At 38.6% G+C, this 18,623-nt stretch overlaps 18 non-coding genes across 18 annotated transcripts; all 18 read left to right on the plus strand.

Moving 5' to 3' along the window:
• Positions 1-125: 125 nt before the first annotated feature.
• trnai-uau (transfer RNA isoleucine (anticodon UAU)) lies at positions 126-219 on the plus strand. The gene is made up of 2 exons: positions 126-163; positions 184-219. It is a non-coding gene; the product is annotated as a tRNA-Ile (tRNA).
• A 971-nt stretch (positions 220-1,190) lies between these two features.
• Positions 1,191-1,284, plus strand: trnai-uau (transfer RNA isoleucine (anticodon UAU)). The gene is made up of 2 exons: positions 1,191-1,228; positions 1,249-1,284. It is a non-coding gene; the product is annotated as a tRNA-Ile (tRNA).
• A 256-nt stretch (positions 1,285-1,540) lies between these two features.
• On the plus strand, positions 1,541-1,634 carry trnai-uau (transfer RNA isoleucine (anticodon UAU)). Its single transcript has 2 exons — positions 1,541-1,578; positions 1,599-1,634. It is a non-coding gene; the product is annotated as a tRNA-Ile (tRNA).
• A 608-nt stretch (positions 1,635-2,242) lies between these two features.
• trnai-uau (transfer RNA isoleucine (anticodon UAU)) lies at positions 2,243-2,336 on the plus strand. Its single transcript has 2 exons — positions 2,243-2,280; positions 2,301-2,336. It is a non-coding gene; the product is annotated as a tRNA-Ile (tRNA).
• Positions 2,337-2,593: 257 nt separating this feature from the next.
• Positions 2,594-2,687, plus strand: trnai-uau (transfer RNA isoleucine (anticodon UAU)). The gene is made up of 2 exons: positions 2,594-2,631; positions 2,652-2,687. It is a non-coding gene; the product is annotated as a tRNA-Ile (tRNA).
• Positions 2,688-2,944: 257 nt separating this feature from the next.
• Positions 2,945-3,038, plus strand: trnai-uau (transfer RNA isoleucine (anticodon UAU)). Its single transcript has 2 exons — positions 2,945-2,982; positions 3,003-3,038. It is a non-coding gene; the product is annotated as a tRNA-Ile (tRNA).
• A 971-nt stretch (positions 3,039-4,009) lies between these two features.
• trnai-uau (transfer RNA isoleucine (anticodon UAU)) lies at positions 4,010-4,103 on the plus strand. Its single transcript has 2 exons — positions 4,010-4,047; positions 4,068-4,103. It is a non-coding gene; the product is annotated as a tRNA-Ile (tRNA).
• A 256-nt stretch (positions 4,104-4,359) lies between these two features.
• On the plus strand, positions 4,360-4,453 carry trnai-uau (transfer RNA isoleucine (anticodon UAU)). Its single transcript has 2 exons — positions 4,360-4,397; positions 4,418-4,453. It is a non-coding gene; the product is annotated as a tRNA-Ile (tRNA).
• Positions 4,454-5,056: 603 nt separating this feature from the next.
• Positions 5,057-5,150, plus strand: trnai-uau (transfer RNA isoleucine (anticodon UAU)). Its single transcript has 2 exons — positions 5,057-5,094; positions 5,115-5,150. It is a non-coding gene; the product is annotated as a tRNA-Ile (tRNA).
• Positions 5,151-6,224: 1,074 nt separating this feature from the next.
• On the plus strand, positions 6,225-6,318 carry trnai-uau (transfer RNA isoleucine (anticodon UAU)). Its single transcript has 2 exons — positions 6,225-6,262; positions 6,283-6,318. It is a non-coding gene; the product is annotated as a tRNA-Ile (tRNA).
• A 257-nt stretch (positions 6,319-6,575) lies between these two features.
• On the plus strand, positions 6,576-6,669 carry trnai-uau (transfer RNA isoleucine (anticodon UAU)). The gene is made up of 2 exons: positions 6,576-6,613; positions 6,634-6,669. It is a non-coding gene; the product is annotated as a tRNA-Ile (tRNA).
• Positions 6,670-7,651: 982 nt separating this feature from the next.
• On the plus strand, positions 7,652-7,745 carry trnai-uau (transfer RNA isoleucine (anticodon UAU)). The gene is made up of 2 exons: positions 7,652-7,689; positions 7,710-7,745. It is a non-coding gene; the product is annotated as a tRNA-Ile (tRNA).
• A 1,088-nt stretch (positions 7,746-8,833) lies between these two features.
• trnai-uau (transfer RNA isoleucine (anticodon UAU)) lies at positions 8,834-8,927 on the plus strand. Its single transcript has 2 exons — positions 8,834-8,871; positions 8,892-8,927. It is a non-coding gene; the product is annotated as a tRNA-Ile (tRNA).
• A 257-nt stretch (positions 8,928-9,184) lies between these two features.
• trnai-uau (transfer RNA isoleucine (anticodon UAU)) lies at positions 9,185-9,278 on the plus strand. Its single transcript has 2 exons — positions 9,185-9,222; positions 9,243-9,278. It is a non-coding gene; the product is annotated as a tRNA-Ile (tRNA).
• A 982-nt stretch (positions 9,279-10,260) lies between these two features.
• Positions 10,261-10,354, plus strand: trnai-uau (transfer RNA isoleucine (anticodon UAU)). Its single transcript has 2 exons — positions 10,261-10,298; positions 10,319-10,354. It is a non-coding gene; the product is annotated as a tRNA-Ile (tRNA).
• A 621-nt stretch (positions 10,355-10,975) lies between these two features.
• Positions 10,976-11,069, plus strand: trnai-uau (transfer RNA isoleucine (anticodon UAU)). Its single transcript has 2 exons — positions 10,976-11,013; positions 11,034-11,069. It is a non-coding gene; the product is annotated as a tRNA-Ile (tRNA).
• Positions 11,070-11,690: 621 nt separating this feature from the next.
• trnai-uau (transfer RNA isoleucine (anticodon UAU)) lies at positions 11,691-11,784 on the plus strand. Its single transcript has 2 exons — positions 11,691-11,728; positions 11,749-11,784. It is a non-coding gene; the product is annotated as a tRNA-Ile (tRNA).
• Positions 11,785-12,041: 257 nt separating this feature from the next.
• On the plus strand, positions 12,042-12,135 carry trnai-uau (transfer RNA isoleucine (anticodon UAU)). The gene is made up of 2 exons: positions 12,042-12,079; positions 12,100-12,135. It is a non-coding gene; the product is annotated as a tRNA-Ile (tRNA).
• Positions 12,136-18,623: the final 6,488 nt, after the last annotated feature.

Genomic DNA, 18,623 nt, shown 5'->3' on the forward strand with positions numbered 1-18,623 from the left:
CCAATTATTTGTCAAGAGAGGATTACAGGTAGGGACTGGTGTAATCAAGCTTAGACTTGTTTTAAAATTGTCCATTTTGGTTCGCTTCCCCAAATGGTATTTGATAATGTAGCTTTGCTTCAGTAGCTCCAGTGGCGCAATCGGTCAGCGCGCGGTACTTATAAGGCAGTACGTAGCAGAGCAATGCCGAGGTTGTGAGTTCGAGCCTCACCTGGAGCATGGTTTTAGAAAGCAAATGACAATATAGTAGCAAAAGTGTTCAAAGACTGACTTGAAAAATCGGCTGAACATTGCTTTGATGTCATTAATTAGAAGAATGATTAAGGAATGGTGCAAAAGACCTTTGAAACATTGGATTACTATCTTAAAGTAGTAAAATATTCAAGGACTAACTTGAAACATTTTTTTGACACAGAATCAACATCATGATTATAGCGCTAGTAGGTACGATGCCCACATGGTTGTTAGTATTTGACTTTGTTTCAGAAGCTCCAGTGACGCAATCGGTCAGCGCGCGGTACTTATAAGGCAGTACGTAGCAGAGCAATGCCGAGGTTGTGAGTTCGAGCCTCACCTGGAGCATGGTTTTAGAAAGCAAATGACAATATAGTAGCAAAAGTGTTCAAAGATCGGCTGAACATTGCTTTGATGTCAGTAATTAGAAGAATGATTAGGGAATGGTGCAAAAGACCTTTGAAACATTGGATGACTATCTTAAAGAAGTAGAATATTCAAGGACTAACTTTAAAAGATTGTTATTACAAAGAATCAACATCATGATTATAGCGCTAGTAGGTACGATGCCCACATGGTTGTTGGTATTTGACTTTGTTTCAAAAGCTCCAGTGGCGCAATCGGTCAGCGCGCGGTGCTTATAAGGCAGTACGTAGCAGAGCAATGCTGAGGTTGTGAGTTCGAGCCTCACCTGTAGCATGGTTTTAGAAAGCAAATGACAATATAGTAGCAAAAGTGTTCAAAGATCGGCTGAACATTGCTTTGATGTCAGTAATTAGAAGAATGATTAGGGAATGGTGCAAAAGACCTTTGAAACATTGGATGACTATCTTAAAGAAGTAGAATATTCAAGGACTAACTTTAAAAGATTGTTATTACAAAGAATCAACATCATGATTATAGCGCTAGTAGGTACGATGCCCACATGGTTGTTGGTATTTGACTTTATTTCAGAAGCTCCAGTGGCGCAATCGGTCAGCGCGCGGTACTTATAAGGCAGTACGTAGCAGAGCAATGCCGAGGTTGTGAGTTCGAGCCTCACCTGGAGCATGGTTTTAGAAAGCAAATGACAATATAGTAGCAAAAGTGTTCAAAGATCGGCTGAACATTGCTTTGATGTCATTAATTAGAAGAATGATTAGGGAATGGTGCAAAAGACCTTTTAAACTTTGGAGGACTATCTTAAAGTAGTAGAATATTCAAGGACTAACTTGAAATATTTTTTTGACACAGAATCAACATCATGATTATAGCGCTAGTAAGTACGATGCCCACATGGTTGTTGGTATTTGACTTTGATTCAGAAGCTCCAGTGGCGCAATCGGTCAGCGCGCGGTACTTATAAGGCAGTACGTAGCAGAGCAATGCGGAGGTTGTGAGTTCGAGCCTCACCTGGAGCATGGTTTTAGAAAGCAAATGACAATATAGTAGCAAAAGTGTTCAAAGATCGGCTGAACATTGCTTTGATGTCATTAATTCGAAGAATGATTAGGGAATGGTGCAAAAGACCTTTTAAACTTTGGAGGACTATCTTAAAGAAGTAGAATATTCAAGGACTAACTTTAAAAGATTGTTATTACAAAGAATCAACATCATGATTATGGCGCTAGTAGGTACGATGCCCACATGGTTGTTGGTATTTGACTTTGTTTCAGAAGCTCCAGTGGCGCAATCGGTCAGCGCGCGGTACTTATAAGGCAGTACGTAGCAGAGCAATGCCGAGGTTGTGAGTTCGAGCCTCAACTGGAGCATGGTTTTAGAAAGCAAATGACAATATAGTAGCAAAAGTGTTTAAAGATCGGCTGAACATTGCTTTGATGTCATTAATTAGAAGAATGATTAGGGAATGGTGCAAAAGACCTTTGAAACATTGGATGACTATCTTACAGAAGTAGAATATTCAAGGACTAACTTTAAAAGATTGTTATTACAAAGAATCAACATCATGATTATAGCGCTAGTAGGTACGATGCCCACATGGTTGTTGGTATTTGACTTTGTTTCAGAAGCTCCAGTGGCGCAATCGGTCAGCGCGCGGTACTTATAAGGCAGTACGTAGCAGAGCAATGCCGAGGTTGTGAGTTCGAGCCTCACCTGGAGCATGGTTTTAGAAAGCAAATGACAATATAGTAGCAAAAATGTTCAAAGATCGGCTGAACATTTCTTTGATGTCATTAATTAGAAGAATGATTAGGGAATGGTGCAAAAGACCTTTTAAACTTTGGAGGACTATCTTAAAGAAGTAGAATATTCAAGGACTAACTTTAAAAGATTGTTATTACAAAGAATCAACATCATGATTATAGCGCTAGTAGGTACGATGCCCACATGGTTGTTGGTATTTGACTTTGTTTCAGAAGCTCCAGTGGCGCAATCGGTCAGCGCGCGGTACTTATAAGGCAGTACGTAGCAGAGCAATGCCGAGGTTGTGAGTTCGAGCCTCACCTGGAGCATGGTTTTAGAAAGCAAATGACAATATAGTAGCAAAAATGTTCAAAGATCGGCTGAACATTGCTTTGATGTCATTAATTAGAAGAATGATTAGGGAATGGTGCAAAAGACCTTTTAAACTTTGGAGGACTATCTTAAAGAAGTAGAATATTCAAGGACTAACTTTAAAAGATTGTTATTACAAAGAATCAACATCATGATTATAGCGCTAGTAGGTACGATGCCCACATGGTTGTTGGTATTTGACTTTGTTTCAGAAGCTCCAGTGGCGCAATCGGTCAGCGCGCGGTACTTATAAGGCAGTACATAGCAGAGCAATGCCGAGGTTGTGAGTTCGAGCCTCACCTGGAGCATGGTTTTAGAAAGCAAATGACAATATAGTAGCAAAAGTGTTCAAAGACTGACTTGAAAAATCGGCTGAACATTGCTTTGATGTCATTAATTAGAAGAATGATTAAGGAATGGTGCAAAAGACCTTTGAAACATTGGATTACTATCTTAAAGTAGTAAAATATTCAAGGACTAACTTGAAACATTTTTTTGACACAGAATCAACATCATGATTATAGCGCTAGTAGGTACGATGCCCACATGGTTGTTAGTATTTGTCTTTGTTTCAGAAGCTCCAGTGACGCAATCGGTCAGCGCGCGGTACTTATAAGGCAGTACGTAGCAGAGCAATGCCGAGGTTGTGAGTTCGAGCCTCACCTGGAGCATGGTTTTAGAAAGCAAATGACAATATAGTAGCAAAAGTGTTCAAAGATCGGCTGAACATTGCTTTGATGTCAGTAATTAGAAGAATGATTAGGGAATGGTGAAAAAGATCTTTGAAACATTGGATGACTATCTTAAAGAAGTAGAATATTCAAGGACTAACTTTAAAAGATTGTTATTACAAAGAATCAACATCATGATTATAGCGCTAGTAGGTACGATGCCCACATGGTTGTTGGTATTTGACTTTGTTTCAAAAGCTCCAGTGGCGCAATCGGTCAGCGCGCGGTGCTTATAAGGCAGTACGTAGCAGAGCAATGCCGAGGTTGTGAGTTCGAGCCTCACCTGTAGCATGGTTTTAGAAAGCAAATGACAATATAGTAGCAAAAGTGTTCAAAGATCGGCTGAACATTGCTTTGATGTCAGTAATTAGAAGAATGATTAGGGAATGGTGCAAAAGACCTTTGAAACATTGGATGACTATCTTAAAGAAGTAGAATATTCAAGGACTAACTTTAAAAGATTGTTATTACAAAGAATCAACATCATGATTATAGCGCTAGTAGGTACGATGCCCACATGGTTGTTGGTATTTGACTTTATTTCAGAAGCTCCAGTGGCGCAATCGGTCAGCGCGCGGTACTTATAAGGCAGTACGTAGCAGAGCAATGCCGAGGTTGTGAGTTCGAGCCTCACCTGGAGCATGGTTTTAGAAAGCAAATGACAATATAGTAGCAAAAGTGTTCAAAGATCGGCTGAACATTGCTTTGATGTCATTAATTAGAAGAATGATTAGGGAATGGTGCAAAAGACCTTTTAAACTTTGGAGGACTATCTTAAAGTAGTAGAATATTCAAGGACTAACTTGAAATATTTTTTTGACACAGAATCAACATCATGATTATAGCGCTAGTAAGTACGATGCCCACATGGTTGTTGGTATTTGACTTTGATTCAGAAGCTCCAGTGGCGCAATCGGTCAGCGCGCGGTACTTATAAGGCAGTACGTAGCAGAGCAATGCGGAGGTTGTGAGTTCGAGCCTCACCTGGAGCATGGTTTTAGAAAGCAAATGACAATATAGTAGCAAAAGTGTTCAAAGATCGGCTGAACATTGCTTTGATGTCATTAATTAGAAGAATGATTAGGGAATGGTGCAAAAGACCTTTTAAACTTTGGAGGACTATCTTAAAGAAGTAGAATATTCAAGGACTAAATTTAAAAGATTGTTATTACAAAGAATCAACATCATGATTATAGCGCTAGTAGGTACGATGCCCACATGGTTGTTGGTATTTGACTTTGTTTCAGAAGCTCCAGTGGCGCAATCAGTCAGCGCGGTACTTATAAGGCAGTACGTAGCAGAGCAATGCCGAGGTTGTGAGTTCGAGCCTCACCTGGAGCATGGTTTTAGAAAGCAAATGACAATATAGTAGCAAAACTGTTCAAAGATCGTCTGAACATTGCTTTGATGTCATTAATTAGAAGAATGATTAGGGAATGGTGCAAAAGACCTTTTTAACATTGGATGACTATCTTACAGAAGTAGAATATTCAAGGACTAACTTTAAAAGATTATTACAAAGAATCAACATCATGATTATAGCGCTAGTAGGTACGATGCCCACATGGTTGTTGGTATTTGACTTTGATTCAGAAGCTCCAGTGGCGCAATCGGTCAGCGCGCGGTACTTATAAGGCAGTACGTAGCAGAGCAATGCCGAGGTTGTGAGTTCGAGCCTCACCTGGAGCATGGTTTTAGAAAGCAAATGACAATATAGTAGCAAAACTGTTCAAAGATCGGCTGAACATTGCTTTGATGTCATCAATTAGAAGAATGATTAGGGAATGGTGCAAAAGACCTTTTTAACATGGGATGACTATCTTAAAGAAGTAGAATATTCAAGGACTAACTTTAAAAGATTGTTATTACAAAGAATCAACATCATGATTATGGCGCTAGTAGGTACGATGCCCACATGGTTGTTGGTATTTGACTTTGTTTCAGAAGCTCCAGTGGCGCAATCGGTCAGCGCGCGGTACTTATAAGGCAGTACGTAGCAGAGCAATGCCGAGGTTGTGAGTTCGAGCCTCAACTGGAGCATGGTTTTAGAAAGCAAATGACAATATAGTAGCAAAAGTGTTTAAAGATCGGCTGAACATTGCTTTGATGTCATTAATTAGAAGAATGATTAGGGAATGGTGCAAAAGACCTTTGAAACATTGGATGACTATCTTACAGAAGTAGAATATTCAAGGACTAACTTTAAAAGATTGTTATTACAAAGAATCAACATCATGATTATAGCGCTAGTAGGTACGATGCCCACATGGTTGTTGGTATTTGACTTTGATTCAGAAGCTCCAGTGGCGCAATCGGTCAGTGCGCGGTACTTATAAGGCAGTACGTAGCAGAGCAATGCTGAGGTTGTGAGTTCGAGCCTCACCTGGAGCATGATTTTAGAAAGCAAATGACAATATAGTAGCAAAAGTGTTCAAGGTCTAAATAATAAAAAAAAAAAATCGGTTGAATGTTGTGTGTCTGTTATTAATTAAGAAGAATTCTCAGAAAATCATGCAAAAGACCTGTCTAACAGTGCATGATTATCGTTAATTAACAGACAGTTCAAGGTATAATGGATAGCCCAGCATTGTATTGAATATGAATCTTCAATTGAGGTACATAATAGGTAGAATTTGTGCCAATTATTTGTCAAGAGAGGATTACAGGTAGGGACTGGTGTAATCAAGCTTAGACTTGTTTTAAAATTGTCCATTTTGGTTCGCTTCCCCAAATGGTATTTGATAATGTAGCTTTGCTTCAGTAGCTCCAGTGGCGCAATCGGTCAGCGCGCGGTACTTATAAGGCAGTACGTAGCAGAGCAATGCCGAGGTTGTGAGTTCGAGCCTCACCTGGAGCATGGTTTTAGAAAGCAAATGACAATATAGTAGCAAAAATGTTCAAAGATCGGCTGAACATTTCTTTGATGTCATTAATTAGAAGAATGATTAGGGAATGGTGCAAAAGACCTTTTAAACTTTGGAGGACTATCTTAAAGAAGTAGAATATTCAAGGACTAACTTTAAAAGATTGTTATTACAAAGAATCAACATCATGATTATAGCGCTAGTAGGTACGATGCCCACATGGTTGTTGGTATTTGACTTTGTTTCAGAAGCTCCAGTGGCGCAATCGGTCAGCGCGCGGTACTTATAAGGCAGTACATAGCAGAGCAATGCCGAGGTTGTGAGTTCGAGCCTCACCTGGAGCATGGTTTTAGAAAGCAAATGACAATATAGTAGCAAAAGTGTTCAAAGACTGACTTGAAAAATCGGCTGAACATTGCTTTGATGTCATTAATTAGAAGAATGATTAGGGAATGGTGCAAAAGACCTTTTTAACATGGGATGACTATCTTAAAGTAGTAAAATATTCAAGGACTAACTTGAAATATTTTTTTGACACAGAATCAACATCATGATTATAGCGCTAGTAGGTACGATGCCCACATGGTTGTTGGTATTTGACTTTGTTTCAGAAGCTCCAGTGGCGCAATCAGTCAGCGCGCGGTACTTATAAGGCAGTACGTAGCAGAGCAATGCCGAGGTTGTGAGTTCGAGCCTCACCTGTAGCATGGTTTTAGAAAGCAAATGACAATATAGTAGCAAAACTGTTCAAAGATCGGCTGAACATTGCTTTGATGTCATTAATTAGAAGAATGATTAAGGAATGGTGCAAAAGACCTTTGAAACATTGGATTACTATCTTAAAGTAGTAAAATATTCAAGGACTAACTTGAAACATTTTTTTGACACAGAATCAACATCATGATTATAGCGCTAGTAGGTACGATGCCCACATGGTTGTTGGTATTTGACTTTGTTTCAGAAGCTCCAGTGGCGCAATCAGTCAGCGCGCGGTACTTATAAGGCAGTACGTAGCAGAGCAACGCCGAGGTTGTGAGTTTGAGCCTCACCTGGAGCATGGTTTTAGAAAGCAAATGACAATATAGTAGCAAAAGTGTTCAAAGACTCACTTGAAAAATCGGCTGAACATTGCTTTGATGTCATTAATTAGAAGAATGATTAGGGAATGGTGCAAAAGACCTTTTTAACATGGGATGACTATCTTAAAGTAGTAGAATATTCAAGGACTAACTTTAAATATTTTTTTGACACAGAATCAACATCATGATTATAGCGCTAGTAGGTACGATGCCCACATGGTTGTTGGTATTTGACTTTGTTTCAGAAGCTCCAGTGGCGCAATCGGTCAGCGCGCGGTACTTATAAGGCAGTACGTAGCAGAGCAATGCCGAGGTTGTGAGTTTGAGCCTCACCTGGAGCATGGTTTTAGAAAGCAAATGACAATATAGTAGCAAAAGTGTTCAAAGACTGACTTGAAAAATCGGCTGAACATTGCTTTGATGTCATTAATTAGAAGAATGATAAGGGAATGGTGCAAAAGACCTTTGAAACATTGGAGGACTATCTTAAAGAAGTAGAATATTCAAGGACTAACTTTAAAAGATTGTTATTACAAAGAATTAACATCAGGATTATAGCGCTAGTAGGTACGATGCCCACATGGTTGTTGGTATTTGACTTTGTTTCAGAAGCTCCAGTGGCGTAATCGGTCAGCGCGCGGTACTTATAAGGCAGTACGTAGCAGAGCAATGCCGAGGTTGTGAGTTTGAGGCTCACCTGGAGCATGGTTTTAGAAAGCAAATGACAATATAGTAGCAAAAGTGTTCAAAGATCGGCTGAACATTGCTTTGATGTCAGTAATTAGAAGAATGATTAGGGAATGGTGCAAAAGACCTTTGAAACATTGGAGGACTATCTTACAGAAGTAGAATATTCAAGGACTAACTTTAAAAGATTGTTATTACAAAGAATCAACATCATGATTATAGCGCTAGTAGGTACGATGCCCACATGGTTGTTGGTATTTGACTTTGATTCAGAAGCTCCAGTGGCGCAATCGGTCAGTGCGCGGTACTTATAAGGCAGTACGTAGCAGAGCAATGCTGAGGTTGTGAGTTCGAGCCTCACCTGGAGCATGATTTTAGAAAGCAAATGACAATATAGTAGCAAAAGTGTTCAAGGTCTAAATAATAAAAAAAAAAAAATCGGTTGAATGTTGTGTGTCTGTTATTAATTAAGAAGAATTCTCAGAAAATCATGCAAAAGACCTGTCTAACAGTGCATGATTATCGTTAATTAACAGACAGTTCAAGGTATAATGGATAGCCCAGCATTGTATTGAATATGAATCTTCAATTGAGGTACATAATAGGTAGAATTTGTGCCAATTATTTGTCAAGAGAGGATTACAGGTAGGGACTGGTGTAATCAAGCTTAGACTTGTTTTAAAATTGTCCATTTTGGTTCGCTTCCCCAAATGGTATTTGATAATGTAGCTTTGCTTCAGTAGCTCCAGTGGCGCAATCGGTCAGCGCGCGGTACTTATAAGGCAGTACGTAGCAGAGCAATGCCGAGGTTGTGAGTTCGAGCCTCACCTGGAGCATGGTTTTAGAAAGCAAATGACAATATAGTAGCAAAAATGTTCAAAGATCGGCTGAACATTTCTTTGATGTCATTAATTAGAAGAATGATTAGGGAATGGTGCAAAAGACCTTTTAAACTTTGGAGGACTATCTTAAAGAAGTAGAATATTCAAGGACTAACTTTAAAAGATTGTTATTACAAAGAATCAACATCATGATTATAGCGCTAGTAGGTACGATGCCCACATGGTTGTTGGTATTTGACTTTGTTTCAGAAGCTCCAGTGGCGCAATCGGTCAGCGCGCGGTACTTATAAGGCAGTACATAGCAGAGCAATGCCGAGGTTGTGAGTTCGAGCCTCACCTGGAGCATGGTTTTAGAAAGCAAATGACAATATAGTAGCAAAAGTGTTCAAAGACTGACTTGAAAAATCGGCTGAACATTGCTTTGATGTCATTAATTAGAAGAATGATTAGGGAATGGTGCAAAAGACCTTTTTAACATGGGATGACTATCTTAACGTAGTAAAATATTCAAGGACTAACTTGAAATATTTTTTTGACACAGAATCAACATCATGATTATAGCGCTAGTAGGTACGATGCCCACATGGTTGTTGGTATTTGACTTTGTTTCAGAAGCTCCAGTGGCGCAATCAGTCAGCGCGCGGTACTTATAAGGCAGTACGTAGCAGAGCAATGCCGAGGTTGTGAGTTCGAGCCTCACCTGTAGCATGGTTTTAGAAAGCAAATGACAATATAGTAGCAAAACTGTTCAAAGATCGGCTGAACATTGCTTTGATGTCATTAATTAGAAGAATGATTAAGGAATGGTGCAAAAGACCTTTGAAACATTGGATTACTATCTTAAAGTAGTAAAATATTCAAGGACTAACTTGAAACATTTTTTTGACACAGAATCAACATCATGATTATAGCGCTAGTAGGTACGATGCCCACATGGTTGTTGGTATTTGACTTTGTTTCAGAAGCTCCAGTGGCGCAATCGGTCAGCGCGCGGTACTTATAAGGCAGTACGTAGCAGAGCAACGCCGAGGTTGTGAGTTTGAGCCTCACCTGGAGCATGGTTTTAGAAAGCAAATGACAATATAGTAGCAAAAGTGTTCAAAGACTCACTTGAAAAATCGGCTGAACATTGCTTTGATGTCATTAATTAGAAGAATGATTAGGGAATGGTGCAAAAGACCTTTTTAACATGGGATGACTATCTTAAAGTAGTAGAATATTCAAGGACTAACTTTAAATATTTTTTTGACACAGAATCAACATCATGATTATAGCGCTAGTAGGTACGATGCCCACATGGTTGTTGGTATTTGACTTTGTTTCAGAAGCTCCAGTGGCGCAATCGGTCAGCGCGCGGTACTTATAAGGCAGTACGTAGCAGAGCAATGCCGAGGTTGTGAGTTTGAGCCTCACCTGGAGCATGGTTTTAGAAAGCAAATGACAATATAGTAGCAAAAGTGTTCAAAGACTGACTTGAAAAATCGGCTGAACATTGCTTTGATGTCATTAATTAGAAGAATGATAAGGGAATGGTGCAAAAGACCTTTGAAACATTGGAGGACTATCTTAAAGAAGTAGAATATTCAAGGACTAACTTTAAAAGATTGTTATTACAAAGAATTAACATCAGGATTATAGCGCTAGTAGGTACGATGCCCACATGGTTGTTGGTATTTGACTTTGTTTCAGAAGCTCCAGTGGCGTAATCGGTCAGCGCGCGGTACTTATAAGGCAGTACGTAGCAGAGCAATGCCGAGGTTGTGAGTTTGAGGCTCACCTGGAGCATGGTTTTAGAAAGCAAATGACAATATAGTAGCAAAAGTGTTCAAAGATCGGCTGAACATTGCTTTGATGTCAGTAATTAGAAGAATGATTAGGGAATGGTGCAAAAGACCTTTGAAACATTGGAGGACTATCTTACAGAAGTAGAATATTCAAGGACTAACTTTAAAAGATTGTTATTACAAAGAATTAACATCAGGATTATAGCGCTAGTAGGTACGATGCCCACATGGTTGTTGGTATTTGACTTTGTTTCAGAAGCTCCAGTGGCGCAATCGGTCAGCGCGCGGTACTTATAAGGCAGTACGTAGCAGAGCAATGCCGAGGTTGTGAGTTCGAGCCTCACCTGGAGCATGGTTTTAGAAAGCAAATGACAATATAGTAGCAAAAGTGTTTAAAGATCGGCTGAACATTGCTTTGATGTCATTAATTAGAAGAATGATTAGGGAATGGTGCAAAAGGCCTTTTAAACTTTGGAGGACTATCTTAAAGAAGTAGAATATTCAAGGACTAACTTTAAAAGATTGTTATTACAAAGAATTAACATCAGGATTATAGCGCTAGTAGGTACGATGCCCACATGGTTGTTGGTATTTGACTTTGTTTCAGTAGCTCCAGTGGCGCAATCGGTCAGCGCGCGGTACTTATAAGGCAGTACGTAGCAGAGCAACGCCGAGGTTGTGAGTTTGAGCCTCACCTGGAGCATGGTTTTAGAAAGCAAATGACAATATAGTAGCAAAAGTGTTCAAAGACTGACTTGAAAAATCGGCTGAACATTGCTTTGATGTCATTAATTAGAAGAATGATTAGGGAATGGTGCAAAAGACCTTTGAAACATTGGATGACTATCTTACAGAAGTAGAATATTCAAGGACTAACTTTAAAAGATTGTTATTACAAAGAATTAACATCAGGATTATAGCGCTAGTAGGTACGATGCCCACATGGTTGTTGGTATTTGACTTTGTTTCAGAAGCTCCAGTGGCGCAATCGGTCAGCGCGCGGTACTTATAAGGCAGTACGTAGCAGAGCAATGCCGAGGTTGTGAGTTCGAGCCTCACCTGGAGCATGGTTTTAGAAAGCAAATGACAATATAGTAGCAAAAATGTTCAAAGATCGGCTGAACATTTCTTTGATGTCATTAATTAGAAGAATGATTAGGGAATGGTGCAAAATACCTTTTAAACTTTGGAGGACTATCTTAAAGAAGTAGAATATTCAAGGACTAACTTTAAAAGATTGTTATTACAAAGAATCAACATCATGATTATAGCGCTAGTAGGTATGATGCCCACATGGTTGTTGGTATTTGACTTTGTTTCAGAAGCTCCAGTGGCGCAATCGGTCAGCGCGCGGTACTTATAAGGCAGTACGTAGCAGAGCAATGCCGAGGTTGTGAGTTCGAGCCTCACCTGGAGCATGGTTTTAGAAAGCAAATGACAATATAGTAGCAAAAGTGTTCAAAGACTGACTTGAAAAATCGGCTGAACATTCCTTTGATGTCATTAATTAGAAGAATGATTAGGGAATGGTGCAAAAGACCTTTTTAACATGGGATGTCTATCTTAAAGAAGTAGAATATTCAAGGACTAACTTTAAAAGATTGTTATTACAAAGAATCAACATCATGATTATAGCGCTAGTAGGTACGATGCCCACATGGTTGTTGGTATTTGACTTTGTTTCAGAAGCTCCAGTGACGCAATCGGTCAGCGTCGCGGTACTTATAAGGCAGTACGTAGCAGAGCAATGCCGAGGTTGTGAGTTCGAGCCTCACCTGGAGCATGGTTTTAGAAAGCAAATGTCAATATAGTAGCAAAAGTGTTCAAGGTCTAAATAATAAAAAAAAAAAAAATCGGTTGAATGTTGTGTGTCTGTTATTAATTAAGAAGAATTCTCAGAGAATCATGCAAAAGTCCTGTCTAACAGTGCATGATTATCGTTAATTAACAGACAGTTCAAGGTATAATGGATAGCCCAGCATTGTATTGAATATGAATCTTCAATTGAGGTACATAATAGGTAGAATTTGTGCCAATTATTTGTCAAGAGAGGATTACAGGTAGGGACTGGTGTAATCAAGCTTAGACTTGTTTTAAAATTGTCCATTTTGGGAGCTTCCGGTGACGTCATGGTTGGAGCAACAAGTTAGAGACGAGGCTCCGTCAGAAAAAAGTTAGAAAATAGTGACAACTACAGATATATTAAGCTTTCATGGTGGAAAATAGTCAGTGAGCAAGATGACTACCACATCGAAAACGAGAGGACAAGGAAAATCAGGTCATTCGAAAGAAACAGACAATAAACCACTGAGTACAAACAGCGTTAGCTCAGATGCTAGTAGCCGCGAGGAACAGATAACATGTGAGGGCGAAATGTCTTTGATACAAGAAATGAGAAAACTTCGAGAAGAAAACAGTCAGGGACATAAACAAACAACAAAGACCCTTGAACGCTTGGAAAAGACCGTGACAGATATCAAGGAACAGCTCGGTGATCACCAACGGAGGATTGACGAGCTGGAGGGGAGAGTGAGCGATGTGGAAGATGCGGGGGCAGGGCAGCACCGTGTGATTCGGTACCTGTTTCAGCGCGAAAAACAACTTACAGCTGTTTGTGATGATCTACAAAATAGGCTGAGAAGAAATAACCTACGAATATTTCAAATACCAGAAGAAAGTGAACAGGGAGACGTGGTGGCGTTTGTGAAAGCCCTGCTTCCCAAAGTACTGACGTTACCACCTAATCTGGACATCAAAATCGAAAGAGCACACCGCTCACTCCAGTCCAGACCGACAGATCCAGCGGCTCCACCTAGATCAATCATCGTGAGATTCCTTGATGCTGCGGTGAAAGATATTGTTTTGCAGCAAGCGTGGAGCCAAGCAAAGGTGACGTTTCAAGACAAGAGAATTTTCTTTGATCAAGATTATTCTCCTGAGCTACAAAAAAAACGTGCGAAGGTTCACGCAGTTGTTAAACAGCTAAAGCAGAGAGGCGTTCAGGCAAAGTGCCTGTACCCAGCACGACTGAGAGTCAAGATGAACTCAGGTGAAAAAACTTTTTCCTCGTTGACAAACGCCGCGAGCACTTTGAGAGAGATGGGCATAGAAGTGCAGTGTGGGGAGAAAGAACGCATCGAAGAGAAACTAACTGGAGGATGGAGTATCAATGCGAAGAGGAAGAGAACCAACATGCTGACGATTGCTGATCTGAAGACTATGATTCAGGAGGAAGATGAAGATGAGTAGCCAGAGGTATAGAACACTTAAAAACTATTTAAGTCTGACCTGGTTAAGGGCGGCTAAAGACATACGTCACATTGTGTTGGGAATATATGAACAATGTACAGACTGAAAGCAATAACAGCAGAGAACAAAATTATGTTGTCACAAAAAGATTTTAAAAAAGGAAAAAAGAAAAAAAAAAAAAAAAAAAAAAAAAGAGAGAGAGAGAGGAAAAAAGATCTGACGGACTCTTGATGCTCACATGAGTGGTTTACACTCCCCAAGACCTTTTTTACATGCTAGTGTAATTCTGGTCATTATTGCACATTTTGTGCTTTTCACCGCAGAGGGTTTAGGTCACCACTCTCTGTCCCAGTACCACCGGGGGTTAGACAGGGTTCTAGGTTATTCTCCATGTCTAACTGGAAATGTGGAAGTTTTGTTCAATGTTCACAATGTTGATGTTTTGTTCTATCTGAGACAGGTTGTAAATCCTTTTTCTTTTTTTTCTTTTTTTCTTTTTCTTTTTTTTTTTTTTTTGATGTTCAATTTTGCATACTTGAAGTTAATATATTTTATTTATTTTTGTTTAACAGTTGCTTTTGAGAGATTTAGATGGTGCTACATGACTCAGTAAAAACATAAGGATGGCACTACTTAATTTAATTACATACAACATAAAAGGAATAAATAATCCAATTAAAAGGAAAAAGGTATTAGGACAGTTGAAGAAAATGCAGTGCTCTATAGCCTTACTTCAGGAAACTCATCTCACAGAAATAGAACACCAAAAATTAAAAAGAGAATGGGTGGATCAGGTCTACAGTAGCTCCTATGGGAAATGTAAAAAAAGAGGGGTAGCTATATTATTTAGTAGGTCGGTATACTTCCATTGCGAAAAAGTTTTCCAGGATATAGAGGGTCGGTACATTATGGTTATAGGGAGGATTGCTGGTTCTAAATTAACTCTTTTGAATGCCTATGCACCAAATGAAGATTGCCCAGGATTTTTCAAAAAGCTGGCACATTTGGTAGCAGATCACGGGGAAGGTTTTCTTTTAATGGGGGGAGACTTAAATTGTGTACTGAATAATAGAATAGATAAACTACCACCCTCCATAAAGCCTCAAAATAGAATGTCGAAAAGTCTAATGAATATGATGAAGGAATTAGGTTTGATAGATGTCTGGCGTCATCTTCATCCGAAAGAGAGAGATTTTACCTTTATGTCACAAGTACATGGGAGCTACTCACGGTTGGATCATTTTTTAGTGTCCAAAAAAGACACATACCGTATTAAAAAGTGTGTTATTGAGCCAATAACCATTTCAGATCATAGCCCAGTATTAATGACACTTGATTTAGGATTGGAGCCATGTATGAAGTATTGGAGAATTAATGTTTCTTTGTTGACAGATGCTAACATAAGAGAGGAGATAGGGTCAGCGATAAAGGAATATTTTGCTTTAAACGACAATGGAATGGTCTCACCTCCAGTTTTATGGGACGCTGGAAAAGCCACAATAAGGGGGAAAATAATATCTATAGGATCAAAGTTAAAGAAGGAGAGGCTAAAAAAACAAGTGGAATTAGAAACTGAAATCAAGAGATTAGAAAACGAACATAAACAAAGTGGAAAACAAAAAGTACTTAATAAACTCAAAGAGAGTAGAGCCAAGTTAGACGACATTCTGACGTATAAAGCAGAAGGTGCCCTTAGGTTTATTGATAGAAAGTACTACGAATGGGGAAATAAGGCTAGTAGGTTATTATCATTTCAATTAAAGAAAGCACAAGCTAGTCGAATAATTCCGAAAATTAAACAATTTCACTCTAATAACGTCGAAACGAGTCCAAAAGCAGTAGCAAATACTTTTGCTAAATATTATGAACAATTATATAAGGGTCAGCATCAAGAACTGAAAGAAGAAAAAATACATGACTTTTTCAAAAATCTTAAATTAGACAAGTTGACGGCAGATGAAGCCTCAGCATTAGTAGAGCCAATTAAAGAAGAGGAGGTGAAAGACACAATTATTAAATTAAAAAATAATAAAACGCCAGGAATAGACGGGTTCGCAGGAGAATATTATAAAGCGTTTATGGACGACCTAACCCCAATATTATGCAAGTTATACAATTATGCGTTAAATTCAGGGAACCCTCCAAAGTCATGGTCAGAGGCTATCATCACAGTCATACATAAGGAAGGAAAAGATCCATTGCAGTGTTCTAGTTATCGTCCGATTAGCCTCCTATGCGTGGACTATAAAATATTAACATCTATTTTAGCTACTAGAATACAAAAATATATTAGGAAATTAATAAAACCAGATCAAACAGGGTTCATTTCAGGTCGCCAGGGGACAAATAATATAAGGAGAGCATTAAATCTGCAGTCACTTATGGCAAAAGGTACTCAAACGTCAATGCTTCTCAGCTTAGATGCTGAGAAAGCATTTGATCGAGTAGATTGGCAATTCCTAGAACAGACACTAATTGAGATGGGTTTTGGGGAAAAATTTATTTTTTGGTTTAGGCTACTGTATAAAAATCCCAAATCTAAAATTAGAGTTAATGGACATTGTTCTGACTTTTTTGATATAGAGAGAGGTGTAAGACAGGGCGATTCTCTCTCGCCCCTTCTCTTTGCCCTCAGTATCGAGCCTCTAGCAGAGGCAATACGACAGGATATCCAGATTGAGGGGGTTGTGGATGGTGGGGGGGGAGTTCATAAAATTTCCCTTTTCGCTGACGATATTTTGCTCTTTATAAAGCATCCCCTTTCCTCAGTGCCCCGACTATTGAACTGCCTAAAAGACTACGGCGACATTTCTGGTTACAAAATTAATCAAAATAAATCAGAGGCAATGATGATATCAGGAATATGGCCTAAACAACTAAACGAGATGGTGTCATTCCATTGGTCCAAACAAGGATTTAGGTACCTAGGCATCATCATCACACCTGATACTACAAGGCTCTATGAGGCTAATTATAATAAATTATTTAATCAAATAAAAAGGGATTTAGTTCGTTGGGAAGTTCTTCCTCTATCTTTGTTTGGCAGAGTCGAGGTCATAAGGATGAATATGCTTCCACGTCTTTTATTTTTATTCCAATCGTTACCCATAAGAGTTCCAGTTTCTGCGTTTAATATGTTAAATAAATTGATTTCTCAATTCATATGGCAACACAAAAGACCCAGAATTAAACTCAAAATACTTTATTTGGCCAAAAATAAAGGAGGTTTGGCTTTACCAAATATAAAATACTATTATTGGGCAGCTCAACTAGCAGCAATTGTGACCTGGATCAGTGGAGAGGAAGAAACAAAATGGATTCAAATAGAGCAAGGGGAAGTTAAGGGGGCACAATTGTCTGCCCTACCTTTCTTAGATGTAAAACATGTAAAGAAAATGAAGATTGAAAATGTTTGGATAAAACATACCATAAAGGTATGGACAGAAGTGAAGAAAACGTTTAAGGATGCTGGAACAATTTCTCGAGCTATGCCCATAGGGGACAATATAGATTTTCCACCTTCAGTGAGTGACCATGGTTTTAAGAGATGGGCAGTTAAAGGTCTTCTGATTTTTAACCAGCTCTTCGAAGAAACGCATTTAAAGTCATTTGCACAACTTCAGGAACAATTTGACCTTTCATCAAGAGATTTTTATAGATATTTACAAATTAGGCACTACATTACAAACCATAAGGAAAAAGAAAGGCTTGTTAAAATCCCAAATGGCATAGAACAATATTTTATCACAATTATAGAAAAACATCTCCCTGTCGGTAAACATGCTTCTCATCTTTATAAAAGACTGTTAACAAACATGATTGGAAATACTTATAATATTAAGGAAAAGTGGGAACTAGAGGCTAACACAATAATAGAGGACGAGTTATGGGACAAACTCTGTTATAGATGCCATAAGGGGATTAACAGTCAACAGTGGAAGGAATTCGACTGGAAAATCAAAGTACGTTTCTTTCATACCCCTCTGGTTATTTCTAATTTTGTAAAGAATCCTTCTGCAGCTTTATGCTGGAGACAATGTGGCAAAACAGGAGACCACACACATATCTTTTGGGATTGTCCAGGAATCCTTACATATTGGGAAAATGTGAAAGAAGAGATGGAGAAGATTGTAAAAAGAGAAATTTCCCCAAATGTACAATTTTTCTTATTGGAGGTTATACCAGCTGATGTTTTCAATGCTGACCAAAGATATATTTTACGAGTATTATTACTAATTGCCAAAAAAAACATAACTGCTAATTGGAAGTCTGTGAATCCACCAACTGTAACTGAATGGAAACAGAGAGTAAAAAAGGTTTATATGATGGAAAAAATGACCGCATCATTACAACTGAAAACTGACCTTTTTAATCAGAGATGGCACATGGTTAAAGAGTATTTGAATGTATAAATTAAAATAAAGTTGTTGTCTTTTTTTTTTTTTTTTTTTTTTTGCGTTTTGCGTTCTGTTTTTTCCCCCTTATTCTGTATACTCATTGTGTTTGGATCTCTTGTCTCAGATAATGTTCTTTTTGTTTTGTTGTGAGAAAAACATAAATAAAAAGTTCAAAAAAAAAAAAAATTGTCCATTTTGGTTCGCTTCCCCAAATGGTATTTGATAATGTAGCTTTCCTTCAGTAGCTCCAGTGGCGCAAT

The sequence above is a fragment of the Chanodichthys erythropterus genome, chromosome 20 (genome assembly GCF_024489055.1).
Source record: "Chanodichthys erythropterus isolate Z2021 chromosome 20, ASM2448905v1, whole genome shotgun sequence".
Classification (NCBI taxonomy): Eukaryota; Metazoa; Chordata; class Actinopteri; order Cypriniformes; family Xenocyprididae; genus Chanodichthys; species Chanodichthys erythropterus.